The following is a 17,999-nucleotide window of genomic DNA, read 5'->3' as shown; positions in this document are numbered from 1 at the left end:
AGTGGATAGGAATATAGACATATATCCAAGGACAGCACACTATAGTAAGCCAACAGTAGACATACATAGATGTGTCGAAGAGAGTGACTGTGACAAGGAGCCATCCATTATGAGGTCTGTCCCACCCAACACACAGACAAATGGCTACAACCACATGAGGTATAAATGTCACTCACTGTAAGCATTAACCACCGGTATCCATCAGCATTACAGATGCGGTGCAAGTGCTAGATGTGCAACATGACTGTACAAGGAAGTAGTCATCTAGCAGCTGTATACACATACCTGTGGAATATAACCCTGTGTGTGCCCGCATGTGGTGTGTCAACCTCTAGATGAATGGGTTATGGCCCATGTACAAACACTGCCCTCCCCATAGCCCTATTATGACAAGCCTGCTGACGTCATCCACTTTGAAATACACCTTTGGGAAAGGTGTAGCCCAGTAATTTCCATGGCGTGTCCTATGACTGTATACTGCTGTCATTGGATAAACTAGTTAGGTAGGAGTTCTAATCCCAGACATGGCAATTGTATGTGTGTGTGTATATGTGTGTGTCTATATCTGTGTAGAGGACAATGCTTTTTAGGTTAGTCACACTCACTACAATTCAAATGCCCTACTTTGGTAAGGCTGCTGATGTCATTCACTGTGAAATATACTTCTGGGAAGGGTGCACCCAGTCATCTCTGTGATGCATCCTATAACTGTGTATTGCTGTAGTGTGATAAACTAGTTAGGTAGGAGTTCTACTCCCAGACATTGCAAGTGTGTGTGTGTGTGTGTGTGTGTGTGTGTGTGTGTGTGTGTGTGTGTGTGTGTGTGTGTGTGTGTGTGAGTGTGTCCCTGTATGTGTAGAGAGCAATGCTTTTTAGGCTAGTCACACTCACTACAATTTAAAGGCCTTACTTTGGCAAGGCTGCTGATGTCATTCACTGTGAAATACACCTTTGAGAAAGGTGTAGCCCAGTAATCTCCATGGTGCATCCCATAACTGTGTATTGCTGTAGTGTGATCAACTAACTAGGTAGGAGTTCTTATCCCAGACATGGCAACTGTGTGTGTATCTGCTGATGTCATTCACTGTGAAATACACCTTTGGGAAAGGTGTAGCCCAATAATCTCCATGGCATGTCCCGTAACTGCGTGCTGTTGTATTGTAATAAATTAGGTAGGAGTTCTAATCCCAGACATGGTATGTCTGTGTAGATAGCAATCCTTTTTAAGCTACTCACTCTCACTACAAATCAAATGTCCTACTTTGGCCATCCTGCTGATTTCATTCACTGTGAAATACACCTTTGGGGGAGGAGTACTCCAATAATCTCTGGGGCATGTCCTATAACAATGTAATGCTGTAGTGTTATATTGAACTCTGGTAGGGGTTCTATTCCCACACATTGCAGTTGTGTGTGTTTCTATGTCTGTGTAGGGAGCTATGCTTTTTTTAGGCTAGTCACACTCATTACAATTCAAATGCCCTACTTTGGCAATCCTGCTGATGTCATTCACTGTGAAATACAACTTTGGGGAAGTAGTACTCCAGTAATCTCTGTGGCATGTCTTATAACTGTGTAGTGCTGTAGTGTAATAAACTAGTTAGGTAGGAGTTCTAATCCCAGACATGGCAGGTGTGTGTGCCTGTGTTTGTCATTCGTGTCCTGTGTGGAGGTGGCTGTGAGTGTGTAACAACTGGACTCATTGAGGAGAGGGTTTTGCAAATTTCTTATATGGTGGCCCTAGTATATGTCACAATGTCCACCATACAGGGATAACAGATGTGAAATAGCTGAGAGGCTGGGGTGCAAATCCATGCACCTACATGTGAGATCAAGGCCAGGCGAACAAAGTTAGCAACCCTTGTATTACCCAGAAAATACTCTCAACCCATGTCTCACACACACACACACACACACACACACACACACACACACACACACACACACACACACACACACACACTTGCCAAGGCAACACCTGCTATGTTGGTAGTACCCTGCATATTGCCTACTGATAGCAACCATGGTGTGATTGCAGTGGGTTACAGAGGGCATGGCACCCTGTCCATCAGTCCAATAGGCATATACATGCAGACAGTGCACCTTCCCTATGTTCCCCACTGGACACCTGCAACACCTGTGGTGCCATAAAATGTGACCCACAAAGGACATACCATGCCTGAAACACATGTCCTGTATGGACATATGCCACTGACACCAGGGAATACCTGTATCATGCTATCAATGTAGATGCAGGGTCAACCTGCTGTCCATTAACAGTTCCCACCACATGAGACCAGGACTGGCACATCTGATGATAACAATCTGTGTACACAACATGGGCCAGACACCCCAGGTACAGTTCCATATGTCACTGTACATGCATGTACAGTTCCACATGTCACCGTACATGTATATGGAATGTGTGCACATCCCAGACACCATCCATGTCATGGACTAAGGAACACATAAATGGCAAGCAATGTACAGCAATAGCGACACACAATAGTTACCCAAGTGACTGGATGGTGAGTACAATACCCCCCTGTGTGGGCAAGTCCAGACATTACACCCTGAGCCACACTGCAGACCATTGTCATGTAGCCTGATGCCAAGGTATACCCATCACCTACCCTTGCATAGCTGGCTGGCACAGTCGACCACTACACACCTGTGAAGCAATGCACCCATGCACGTCAGTACTGGTACCCTGTGTCTGTGTGTGTGGTGTTTGATGCTTATAACCACATTTACTCACTACAACCCCCACTGGCATACTGAAGCATGCTGTCTGATGTCAGACACTTCCACATACCCTTTGCCCATATAACCTCCTTATAACCCCTGTGATGCATGTGATACCTGCATAGTACTGTGTTGTGGCAATCTAACTAGTGATGAGTTGTATTCCTGACCCTGCCAAGTGTGTCAATGTGTGTGAGTCCCTGAGAGAGTGTGGCTGTGTTGACACTGACATCTGTCAATGTGGACAGGCACATGTACTACACCTACCGTATAGCTACCATATCACTGTTGCAGATATCACTCACCATCACATATACGTTTGGAGGGCTCCTCAACATGTAACCTATGTGGCACATCCAATAATTGCATAGACATGTGATAGCAATTTAGAGTCAGTGAGGGGTTTGATACCCTGTACTGGTAGGTGTGTGACACAAACATCCTTAATTTTACTCTCCCACCCCTCCCTGACATATCCTTGCCTCTGTCTGCCTCTCTCACTTCCTCTCTGGTGGATGTGGAGACTTACACCTGCTTTGCTTAGGCAGCAGCATGTGTATTGTAAGTGATGCTCATGATCAGCTGATGGCCTCTGCACGAATTGCAGCCCTCCTCTAGCTGACTGCATGTGGAACAGCTGTGGTAACATTCCCATAGCCAATTGCATGGAAACACACTCCAATATCTAGGAGCATCATGTTGGTGTTGAGCCTTTTCATTCATTGTGAGCAGGAACTAGATCTGTTGTTTGGCAAACAGCATCACAGATGGATTGGGGATTTAACTCTAACAACATACACTGTGGAAACAGGCGAACACACGGGGGGGATGTGCCTGACTTGACTACAGACTGTAAGTGCTGCTATACTGCATTTGGAGTAATGTTGGTTTAACAGGGTGTGTGTGGATATGGCTGTCCTACATGTTTTAATACCTGTCATGTCAGTGCTATGTTTATGAGGAAATCCCCATCTGTAGGGTCATCTGCAGACTGGACAGTGTGTGGTGCCTTTTGTTTCTTGTGTTAACCATAGAACACCTATCTGTGAACTGCAGAAGGTAGTGTGAGGATTGCAGTCAGTAGATGGTGACACCCATGAGAGTTACTGACTTCACTTCTCTCATAGGACATATGTTGCAACAAACCCTGTTACAACAATAAATGTATGAGGTTATCACAACAGCATGTCATTATTGGGCCTGTGTTTGTGCTTCCAGCCACAACTCTGTCAACCTTTGTACATATGTCATGCAGTAAGAGGTGCATATGTTCTGTACACCATATTTACAGACGTCATATCTGACAACAAGCCAGTGAGATATCAGACTGCTACGCATGTAATGTATAGTAGGGGTTATATTTGAGGATGTAACCTGGGCATTCTGTGGTTGTGTGTACAGTAGTAATGGCTGTCTACTTATGGTGATTGTTGACAGTGTGTGTATTGTGAATATGTACCTTGGTCTGTGAACAGGCTGTGGTAGATGTCATTGTTCTTGATCCTGTTCTATCGGATGTTACATGCTGCTCCACTGTATGTTACCCTATCGTCTTACATGTTTGTAGGGCCAAACACACACATGTCCCATACCACAGCAGGCATTGGACCACACTGTGTAGCAGCCCAGTATATGTAGGGTTAGTGTGTGAGTGGCACATATGAGGATGGTGTTGATCAGATAGTCCATATACTGTAATATTACACTAGCTTACCATATGTGGCTGTGGCTGTGTTTACATTGGTTGTGGATATGCACTTTCACATAGGTGTCTGTTACTCTGTGCTGTGACATGCCTGTAGAGCCTGCTTTATATGCAGGTGCATGTGTATTCCCCCATAGGAAATGTAGGCCAGTGTTGAGGCAGTCTGCTTGTAGCCTGCACAATGCTTTGTTACATGCCTAGCAGCTTAATGTACTTACCCAGTGAGATGTCATGTCCAGATACTTGGAAGATGTACTGCTGCCAGGCCACCATAACAGTCATGCATGTCAGACAAAGCAGTGGGATGCTGTACAGATGTAGGTCACTAATTAGTGGGTAGTATGTGGCCATGGCACCTCTGTACCAGCAGTTATTATGTATCAGGACAGACAGAGTGTGTTAATGCATAACCTATGGGGCAAATGTATACCAGTATTTGCATGATATACCAATCTACATGGCTGTTAGCATCCACATTGTCAGGCTTGGTCCACATGACTTGCACTAAGAGGTTCTGTGTATACCTCTGGACTGACCAGAGTGTGTCAGACTGTCCACATATATTGGCCATATCCATGCCGTAGTCCACAGGAGCATTATTGTGCTAGCAGTGGTACTGTACAATGATGTTCTTAGGATGTCTGTCAGTAGCCAATGACGCACATGTTAAAATCAGATGTGACCTCCCACACACACCATGTCTGTGAAGATAATTCCTATTACAGTAGCAATAGTCTACAAATATACCTGCAATACATATCTGACATCCCCTTGCAATAAGAAGTTGGGACTATTGGGGCTGAGGTAGGGCTCCACTCCATGTTCAGGACATATGGTGAACATATATGTATATAATTATTTATTTATTTTATTTATTTAACATTTGTTGACTGGGAAAGTCCGACTAGGTTCCACAAATCCTGTTTTCAGCGGAGGCCCGGGGAGAAATGCTCCAGAAGCATGTCTTTAGAATAGAGTAATTATCCATATATCTATATAGATATATACACATACACTTATCGACATACATAGATGGATATGTATATGTACACACACACACACATATATATATATATATATATATATATATATATATATATATATATATATACACACAAATACATATAAACACTCAGATATATACATATACAAAGCAATATATGACTACACATATACAGATAGAGATACATATGCACATATACATATGGATATCTACATATATATACTGACAGTAATAGGTATATCAGCATATATATGTATGCACATATAGTTATAGATATCTACATATATACCCAAATAAATAGGCATATCTGTACACATAGGATGTGCATACATATATATCTCTATATACACACACACATATATATATATATATATATATATATATATATATATATATATATATATATATATATACACACACACATACATACGATGTAAACATGGCCATATATATGTTGCACTATACAGATGTGTATACAGACATATGTATGAGTATACATGTGTATGTCCATGTAGACATATATCGACCTATGATATGTATATATCCATATTCCTGTCATGTGTAAACCTCATGGTTGTGTATACCCTCCCAGATGTATCTCACCGTATGTATCTGCTATGTATACAATATGATAAAACAACATATGTGATGCAACAGTGATATTAATAACAGGTACTACACATTTGTCGAAGTAAAAGCAATTGTTCAACACTACTCAATATGTGTATTGACAGCTATATTGGTAAACAACAGCTGTCTTCACACTGGTCATGGTGTAGTGGTTAGGTTTTGTGACTTTAGTATACTGGGTCATAGGTTCATGACCTGCAAGGACTGTTCATTTTGTTGCTGGGCAGAACAAGGGCTGTCAGATACAGAGTGGTTAAGGCAGTTTTGAGCAGCTTTAAGGGCGTTTGCATGGGTTTGCATAAAGCTAAGCGGTGCTAAGCTATGGGTAAACGTACGGGCGGTTACACAGTGTAGGCTTTGCTTACCAGTGTGCAAATCAGCTCAGCTGTTATATTGCAGCAATGTGGATACTTGCTAAGCATGGCTTAGCCCTGGTAACCAGTTCACACCACCCAGTCTGATAACATAGCAGGGTAATGACATCTGTAATAAGTGTATGTAATGCCATGTATAATACATGTGCCTATTTGCTGTCATATACACTAGCAAGGGGTGTGAGTGTCATTTGTGGGACACAGATGTATATGAGGCCTGTACAGCACTGTTATCCATGTGAATGTGTTACATACCGGTGTAGTGGCTCAGGGTATGTGCTGTCACACTGGCAGGTGTTGACAGTGCTTACCCAGGCAAGAGCAGAGTGCTAAATGTAGTACTGACAACATGCACACCTGCAGGCATAGCTAGACTCTGAGTCCTCCCTGTTATATCCCTGGTGTGTGAGCTGTGTCACAGTATATACCCCTTACTGGGTAATGATCTGACATGTGGAATGTAACTGTAGACTACTGTCTGTACAGCACATGTTAGTGAGGGCTTCTGACATGTAGTTATGGCATAAATATTGTTGTCATATGTCTTTCTGTCAGCACACTTATCCTACTGCATAGTTACTTGCCAAACTGATGGCTGTCAGTCCCTGTACAGATGTGCAGATGGCAGGTATCTAGCTGGGATATGTACAGGCAACCTAAGCTTGATTGACATTGACATGTCTGCCCAGCTGTGCAAGAACTGACACATAGGAGATGTCACCCTGTACACACCACATGTCACGGGTACCTCCACTACACTACCACAGTCAACAGTTTGGGTACATGTCTCCATCACAGACACTAGCTATGTGTTGTAATGCATGTTGCATACATGTCAACTTGATCACCTCAGTGGCCATGTGCAGGAGGCACCTGGAGGGTTGACTGATGCATGTCATTCTCACCCTGAGGGTCACCACAGTAGTGTCTGTCGATAGGTTGCCTGCTGCCACCTTGCAGGTGGCAGGATACCACTGTACACACAACCCTTACACAACCCCACTCTCCTTGGACAATAGCTAGGTACACAGCTATTACCACCTGCAGTGATGCACCCCTGTACTGACACATGTGTACATGTGCATGACTGAGTATAGCAGTGTCTGTGTGTTAGCACACACAGACACTGCTATACTCAGTCATGCACATGTACACATGTGTCTGTGTGTTAGCACACCTGTACTTGGAAATTCCATGAGGGCCTTCACAACCAATGCAACATCCATTGCCATAGTAAGTTGTGACTGCTGCTGTATGGGACATTACATGTACCCTGTTCAGCTCCTTCCCATACCGGCTACACGAGCCTTGCAGTACCAGCACAACAGTGTTGTACAAATGGGTTGATAGGCATGGGATACCCATTGTGTTCTGCCATGTGTGTGTATGTGTGCATGTCAATATATCTGTAGGGTACAGCATTCTGAGGCCACATACTCCTATTACAATACCCATTGCCACACAGTAGTACAGATAGTGTTGTTGCTGCCCATAGGTGAGGCATGACAATGCAACACCCTACTACACATGTGGCACGTTCATTAGATGCATATCCCTGTAGTACCACTGTTGGGGTATACTATGGGTTGTATTGCAGTCTAGGCCAATGTGTGATGGTGGGTATGGCAAAGTGTCATCAGGGGTTTCAGGGAGTACAATATCCATGGGGGATCTGGGTGTTGTGTACACTGTCATTACACCAAGGTACACCCAGTATATGTCCTATGTACCACATTATGGTTACCACTGTTACCATCAACCATACAGGTAACTGATACAACAATCCAGGCCAGTTATGCATGTTCAGTGTGCAGCCTACGTGTAACACATTGGACACACGGTCAAGTTAGTTAGCAGTGATAGGTCCTGGTCTCTTGGATGTGTGTCTACCTGTTATGTGTCTATTAATGTGTATATGAAGGTATGTCACACTACATATTGTCTACATGCACCCATTACATCCCCCATTAGCATACTGTACATGTTTGTGGATGTTCTGCATGTAACATGTAATCTGAGACACACCTCACCCTAAACACTGTGTGGTGTGTGCAATATAAGCCACACACTCCAGTATCACTACATAGCTAGGTAGAGGTCTAGTCCCTGTGTCAAGTAATAGTGTGCATGTATGTGGATGAGTCTACATCAGTTTGCAGGGTATACACGCCCCAGTGGGTCACCTGTCCATGTGGCACAGACAATAATCATTTTAGTGACCTGTGACATGTGTTCAACTTTACCTCAGATATGTCACAGCCATGGTATCACCACAGTGCCATACCCCGTTGTGGAATATGACTGCAGACCATCCTTGTGCTGACATGTGTACACCTACAATACAAATGGATAACATTATAGGGACCACCAATGTTACAAACAGCTATAATGCAACATTGCTGAATGGCTACACTACCTGATATATATATATATATATATATATATATATATATATATATATATATATATATATATATATATATATACACTACACTTCACTCCTTACAACATGTTACACTGCAGTACTGTGGTACACTGTAGTACAATCACTGTGTGCATCAGACCCATATTAGCCTGTCCCTGCATTGATGATATGGATGACAGGGATGTGGCACAGGTATCATCATATGCACATGACATCCTTGTGCTGACACATGTATACCTACAATGCAAATGGATAACAATATAGAGACCACAATCAACCAGTGTTACTAACAGCTATAATGCATAATTGCTGGACGGCTACAATACCTGCCATATATGAATTACACTTTACTCCTTACAACATGTTACACTGCAGTACTGTGGTACACTGTAGTACAGTCACTGTATGCATCAGAACCATATTAGCCTCTCCCTGAATTGATGGTATGGATGACAGGGATGTGGCACAGGTATCATCATATGCACAGGGTGTGATGTTGGTTTATCAGAGGCCAAAGGTGGGCCATACATTTGACACCATGTGTGTGGGTGGGGGTTGTACTGCGGTGAGCTGGGCATGGTGCTGTGGTGTGTGCAGGAATGGGGTTTCCCTAGGTGTGTTTTTATATTGTGTGGGTATGCATGCACACAATTCTGCCATGGGGCTGCCCTACACAGGTGTTTATGGACAGTGCAGACCACTGCCTCTGGCCACGGACACATGGACTGTGCCTGCCAGGGGTTCCATGGGCACGTCCAGGTACAGGCCTCGATGTGCTACTCTCACCTGCTGATGACAAATGTCCGCTGGTACCAGGACCCTCCTGGGACTGGCTAGGACCACATGCACGTGGCTTGCTGTGGTGTGGTGTGGACAGCACCCCCCACACTGCTGGGGCTGGTACTGCCACTACAGGAGTCCCTTGGTGTCCTAGCACATCCACGTTGACTGCCAGCTGTTGATGTTGCTGGCCTACATCCACGTGGCTATCGCTGCACCCCACCACACATTCAAGCACAGACAACACCACAGCCAATGAGGGCCATCATCTCACCATGCTGTCTATCCATGAGCTCAGTATAAGCACAGATGGCACCAGACAGTTCACGGATGTGTCACTTACAGATGTGAGAGCATCCCTCTGCAGTCTCAGGCCCTGTCTGGTGTAATGCTCCATATGTGCCTGTGCCACTATGCCAGCCTGAAACATGCGCCTGCTGGTACAGCTATGTCACCTCTGCCAGGTGCATGATGTCCAGTGGCCCTACCATGAGCACCCTGAGACATCTGCCTACGTGATGCACTGTTGGACATCTAGCTATGCCTGCTGTGACCAGACACAGTAGGCATGGTTACCACACTTTCCTATGCACTGCCACCAAATGCCAGCTGTCCCTCTGCTATGGCCACTGGTGATTGTGTATGTATAGGCACTGTAACTGTGTGTGGGGTTGAGGGTGGCTAAAAGGGGAATGTCAAATGATGGCAGAGTGTTGGCCCCTGACAACCCCACCTGTGCCTCAACAGTACTATCATCATCTTCGGTGTCTGTATGGACACCAACATCAGATTGCATGCAGGAGGGTCCCCTGTCCCACCTCACCACCTGTGAGGGAAAACAATAAACGCACTTTAAAACCTGTACAGCATTGCCTAACAGTACACACACACACACACACACACACACACACACACACACACACACACACACACACACACACACACACACACACCTCCGTAATACCTACCTGTCCGTGACTTTACAGACAGTCCCACGTCTATGGCCATGTGTACCCCATCCTGCATCACACTTGTTAACATACACACATTGATACCACTCATTAACATATCAGTCCTCTAAATGCCTTCACAAGTGGTCACAGCACAAGATCTGTTACTACATTACCTGACTGACCTATGTGTAGTGGTTTTAGATGGCCTCACTGCTGTCATTCGGTGTTCACCCTGTGTATGTCCGGACATCATGAGCATGGCCCCTATATGTGTGGGCTACTATGTTCTATCCATAATATCATGCACAGGTGTGTCATGTGTATGTAATGCTCAGTACATGCCAGATATGCTGCTCAATCAGCCTATCATGTGACAACTGTAATATTTGGATACACTCCCTGGTGTTGACTAGTACTTCTCCAATTCATCTGTAGTGCTACATACGTGGGTTGTAGGTGACCTCTCTGCTAAATGCAATATTAAGGGTGTACCTGGTGTCTACCCTCTCTCTCTCTTGATGCCTGTTCCATGCTATAGACCATATTATACTATCAGCTGTCCTGAGATTACACACTTGACAAGTATTCCTGGTGTGTAATGTGGCAGTCCATGTACATGTACTGCATGATCCCAGAGGGAGGTACTGCTGTATGAACACCCCACAATCACACATGGGCATATATGGCCAGCCACACAAACACAGGGTCTATATTATATAGTCGAAGTTTCAAAAGTTTGAACCTCACATGAGCGAACTCATATGAGCGAAGTTCAAAACACCGACTATATAATAAAATAAAAAATAAAAAACTTACCTTACCAGTCTAAGCAGGAGGGCAAGCCCCCCTGCACCCCCACACCTGCCCAACTTAAATATACCAACTCTGAGAACGCACTTCAGTGCAGAAAGGGAAATTTTCCCATTCTGCATGTGAAAAGCTGTTGACTTTCACCTTTGTCCTTTCCGACATTCGATCATATGATGTCGACCATCTATGATTCGAACATCGGAATGGTCGCTCATCTAATATAGACCCACAAACACACACACATGCACAGAAGCATCCTACATGCATTAACCTCCTTCCACTTCACCAGAGTGACCCTACAGACAAACTAACTAACCACCAGGACTCACACATACACACACACACACACACACACACACACACACACACACACACACACACACACACACACACACACATACAGGTGAGGTTGCACAATGATAGTACACACAGCCCTCCTATTACCCCTCTCTCAACATGCATAACATATGGTACCCAACAGCATGCAGTGCAGCTATAGCAACAGTATACATGTGTGTGATGCAAGTGTTGTGTCACTAGGTGAAGTCCCTTCCCCTGTATACCACTGCACCCATGAACACGATATTGCTGTGCACCAGTTTTGCACCCTGCCATGTACTGTGCACCACACCTCACAGGTGTACAGCCCATTGCTGAATGTGCACTACTGTGTCAGTTATGTCACCTTTAATGCACAGCCCCCATGTTTTCCAGCAACACATATCTGGAATGATATGTGGACAGATGTCATTTGTAAATGCTTGATGTCTGGTTCACAACTCTCAACATCAGGGGACAATGTATGACCAATCCTATACTCTTACACTGGCAACCATCAGAGCATACTGTGGCTATGGGGGGTGTACACCCCCTTATTGATATGACGCACCCATCCTTGATCTGCCATGGGACCTCATCACCGCATATCTTAACAGTACATGAGCCCAATATGTGACATATGTCCTGTACTTTCACATGCAGTGTCTATGGAATGGATTAGGTGTGTGGATGCTGACCACGATGCATACACACCATGTGGGCAGATGTGTGCATGGGTCCAGGACTGATGCATGAATGGCCATTTCGCAGAATCCTAAACAGCCGGCTATACTTCCGTCAAAGTGCTTTTCATCAAAGAAGCACTTTTGCAGAAGTATGCCTGCAGATAGAGGGAGTTGTCAGGGAGTGACTGTTGTGGAGATCGTACTACGGTGCAGATAAGGGAATGTTTTTCCTTTTCCCCACTGTAGTGCAATCTCAGAGTGAGAATATTAAAGTAGGGGAGTGTGGGGGCACAGCCCCCCACATGGGGGGTGCAGAGCGGCTTGCCCCCCTGCATAAATGCTTTGTTATTTTTTTTATAACGCACTTTAGCGAAAGTGCTTTTTTGGTAAAAGCACTTTCGTTAAAGTGTGTTCAATGAGGTTGAATTCGGACTGCTGAAGCTTCATTCAACAGTCTTAGATCCATGTGTGCACACCCTTATCATGATGGTTTGTTGTACCTCTTGTTGTGTGTACTACAGCAGTCACTGCTAATGGCAGGAGTATACTAGCGTGGGCCATCTGCATTTGCCAGTGTATGTTCAGTCTGCCCTACACATGTCCCCCTATTCTGCATGATAGGAAGGTCTACTCATGTGCACAACCCTTGATGTTCACTCACTGCCATCACTATTGCTGTGAGGGTAGGGTCACGGCTGCCACAGGTCTTGAACCTGACTGTGCAGATACAGCCATTCTTAGCATCCTTAGGATCCCTGCTGCAGTGTACTGGTGTGTCATGCTGACACCCCTTCTCCCTCATTCAGCCTTTTTGCAGATGCATGACAAGTAAGCCCTATACATGTGTCACTTTTCAGTGCCCCATATACTGAACACCACATGTTACAGCCTAGTCCCAGCTAATAATGTGGACCACTGTAATGCCTTATGCCATAGTGTATCTCTGCAGCAGTTGCCATTATGGGTGTTGTTCCAAACATGTCCCTATTGTAGGCCATGTCTCCCACCATTATGTTACTCCCTGTGGGCATATTCCACAGTGACAGGATATTAGTTATCATGCAGGTGTCTGATATACCCTTCCAGTATGCCATCATGGTCACCCCTGTGATGCCGTGCATTTCACAGTAACAATACATGCAAATGTATAGCATGCATTCTGGGTAGGTGTGTTAGATGTGTTCATGGAATATACCATCACCATTACATGCCTGGTGTATTGGCAAGCATCTATATAAACCATACTCACCAGCTACAGGCTGCTGACTTGCTGGTATCCCGGGGGGACCACCATAAGAGGTTGAGAGATGCAAAGTCAGTGGCCACAACTGTGGCAGTGCTACAGGTTGGGTGCAGTATTACAATACATCAACAGTACATTTCCACAATACTACCACATATGGACATTTGTTTATCACTACTATACAGCAACAAAATATATCTATGACATGTCAGATATGCATGATCTACCTGTACTGATGTGGATGTATACACAACAGTGGTCTACGGATGTGCCCTGTGGCCTTACCTGCACACTCCTCAGCCAGTGTGTAGGTGGCACCAACCTCCAAACTGGTGTCTGCTGGTTTGTGGCTGACCAGATATGCAGGTGCCACGAGGCTGGCCAAGAGATCCTCCACACGTGTCAAGGGGGGATGGATGGCATGCCCCCCCTGTGGCGAGGTGATCCCCCTGGACTGCAGCAGAACACCGACAGGTATTGTGAATCAGGTCAGAACAATGATGTGGACCTGCTCATAACTGTGGTTGTGCAGTCCGATATCACTGACTTTGTGGACTAGGTCGTTCCACAGGGCAGTCCACTCCTGCTGATCATGGGCAGCCCAACCAAACAAGATTGCATAGTGATGAATGAGTTCATCCAGCAGGATGTCATTTTCCGCTGCTGTGTAGGCTGGCAGCCTTCCATGAGACATCGTGTCTGAAAGACATAAATATGGACACAGGTGTGAGCAAGTCATGCAGCAAGGTTACCACAGTTCTTAATATACATCACTGTCACCCCCCTGCCATATCAGCGACAACAAACCATGCACACAATTCAATAGGTATGGCAACAGCATACCTACCAGTGGGGCAGATATTGTACTGTAATACACTTTGTGCAATGCGTTTGTAGCCATATTCCCTATGTTGTCACTATCATTGCTGGCCTGTTACAGACTATTCACCTGCATGCCATTGTCAGGGCCACAATGGTTCCATATATGCCTGTGGTATGCTTGCTATGTGTTTGCTGCACATCTGACATACTGTGTTATTGTGGTTATCTATGCATGCAGTTGGATATGTTCTGGGATTGTGTAGACTATTACTACCAACATAAGTTCTATAACAGTGACACAATAACATGTATATGTACTATTGGCCAGCAGAACCACCTCTCCAAACTCATCTGCCCATGTTACCCAGCCACATCACATGTGTGTCCCACCATGGGGCCTCCGCCTGTACTGGTCCAGCAATAGCGTCAGGTGGAACAAACCCAGGGGATGTTGCCCCCCTCCACAGAGGACACACACAGACATGTTCCTGTAATCTGAGGTCAGGTCCAGGGTCTGTTCCATAACAGGCTCCACAGACATATGTGGGATGTGCTACATCACTCTGAGGCAACCAGTACACATTCACAGGGCCAACATGCTCCTCCTGCTCAACCTCCAGGTCAGGCACCTTCAAGAAGTGGACTGTTGCTGTGAGTAGCAGTGGATGGTAGGCTTGTTCCCATTGTGTCCATATTGAGGCCCATGGGGCATCCACATCACAGACCACATACACCACCCAGGGTGTTTACCCACCACATGTGTCACATACTACCCCTGTAGGCTGTCCTCTATATCTACCCACCCTGACAACCTTCACAGCTATACCTGCCATACTTCTCCATATTCCCATTCCATACTTCACAGAAAAGAGCAATGTGGCCCCAACAAGGGGTTCACATGTGACATACCCATCCATGTAGTACACACTGACAGCTGTAGATATCTGTGTTTATTGCTATGTGTGCTGTTTCCTCGCACATAGCATGTAGCACTGTGGTAGTAATATAGGGGACATGTATTTACATACATATATGTTTGTGTGTCTGTGTGTGTATATATGTACTGAACACGTAGATATATTTAATTGGCGTTAAACTATATTGGCTTTTTACTAGTAGTGTTATTTAACCTGGTGATTGGAGCAGCAGCCTTTATTATTATTAGCTCTACTTCTCTTCTCTTCTTTCTTATTTATATCGTTTATCCCCCACCCCACTTGTATATCTATATATGTGAATCTATAAGTATGTGTATATGTGCTCATATATATGTCTATACATGGGCATCTCTATATTTGTGGACATACATGTATATATATATATATATATATATATATATATATATATATATATATAATATAGATATGTATATATGTACATATATGCATACCTATATGTGGGGAACATTCAGACATCAGGGCTCCAATCTCACAACACCTTCCTGCACAGCTGCACTGTTCTGCCTTGCTACAACACAGACAGGTGCCACATATGGACACAGTCTGACATTAGGGGGGAATATGTAGGGCCAGATTGCAGGTAACCCTGTTACACACTTATGACATTCCTGCATGCTACAATACAGATTAACCTGAGTATCTTGCAAAGGTTGGGCTGCGGATCCCATGTGTCCATCATAATGTCATTACTTCCACCACCAGCTATCGGTCCCGTAATATACATGCTTCCCATTACACAACACACACTATGATGGCTTACATCTTTTCAGTCAGTGCTGCTCTGCACATTTGATGGGTATGGCCCACTAGCCAGCGGGATGGACTCTATTGTCCTTAGCAGTTTTTCAGCTGAACATCATTACAACAACACCTGAAGGCACATATAAATAATTCCACATCATCTATCGCATTATTATGGACCAAGTAGTATGGTCAGTTACATACATATATACTTCACATACCTGTTATGGGAATGCAGACTCTTCTGGATGTTTTTTTTATTCTGTGCCTTATACACTCTCTCTCTCTCTCTCTCTCTCTCTCACTCTCAGTCTCTCTCCAGAAAAATGGAATTAACTGCTTTGCATAGATTGCAGCATGGAATTTGTAGGTGATGCACATGATCAGGTGATGGCCTCTGCATCAGTTAGTGTCCTCCACTTGCTACCTGCATACAGCATGCTGTGTAGTACTTTCAATTACCACTGGCATGGCAACCAGCTACTATAAATCCGTACATCATGTGGGCATGGTCCCTTTACCATTCCTGTATGATGGACATCCTTCCTGTGTGTGGGCATCAGTTTTACAGACAGCAGGTAGCATTACCTCTTACAGGAGAACCTGCACACTCAGGCCAGCTACATATTTGTAAGAGGTTCCAGAACTACAGACAGAGTTTGAGTAGTGTTGTTGTATGCATTGCATAGCACTGGTGTTACAGGGTTTGTGTGTACATACTAGTTTAACCTGGAATGCAGTCTGTCTGCATAGCTCTCAACTGTGTGCTTGTCCTGTTGATGGCCAGAGGTGTGCCTATTATGTTTTGTCTGTCCACCACACAGGTCTTGTGTCAGATATATCACTGGCAGTTTGTGTGCTGAGCGCTATCAGTACATGGCTACATCCATTTCTGTTTCTAACTTCATATTCCTGACTAAGGGTATGTTGCAGACTATCCTGTAACACCAGTGACTTGCTTAGTGTATGACAACAGTTTTACACATATGGGCCTGTGTTCCAGCCTATGTCCTCCACCTGCATGCCAGGCTTTTCACATATGACATGCTGTCAGGGGTTATGTAGTGGGCTGTGAGTATGTCATGCCACCATTCCTGCCATCAGTCCACTGCTGTTGTGTCCCCCACACATACTGTGGGGTTGGGTCCATATATGTGTGGGCTTCACCTACACAATACATGCCCATATACACTCCAGAGGCCAGTGTATGTAACAGTGGTATATGGCCCTGTATTATTGAGTCTCGGGGGGATGCACTATAGCTAACCTAGGCTGTTACAACATGTGGGGGGATCAGGGGTAAGCTGCCTTAAGGTATCTGGATGTACATTACCATATAATCCACCTTAGGTAAATGCAAGCCTACTGCCTCCTACCATACAGACTGTTCTGTTTGTCATTGTGATTGTGATGGTGTCAGTTATGCCTTGTTATGTAACAGATACATCCCATTGTGTCAACTGAGGTCTTTACCCCCTAAGGATTGTGTACAGAGTGTAGATAGAGGCTGCTGACCTATAAATATTCATTACTTACTGTTTTATTGTTTGGTATCCTGTGGCCCAGTCTATCTATACTATTGTCCTACTTGAAGGACTTGGCCTGGACAGCAACATATGTAAACCTTTCCAGTCTACTGTATTAGTATAACTGTTTCACAGTTGCATTACTCTGTTTATATGGATGTCAGTGTCTAAACAGCTATATGACATGGTATATACAACTGTAATAGTACACAAATAAAGCTTTCCCATGTATGCAAACCTGTGTGTGGTGTTATATCCTTTGACCTCTCTGTGGGTATA

Source organism: Protopterus annectens, chromosome 6.part0, assembly GCF_019279795.1.
Source record: "Protopterus annectens isolate FY-2018-M chromosome 6.part0, PAN1.0, whole genome shotgun sequence".
NCBI classification, from domain to species: Eukaryota; Metazoa; Chordata; order Ceratodontiformes; family Protopteridae; genus Protopterus; species Protopterus annectens.
Note: the sequence above shows the minus strand (reverse complement) of the source record.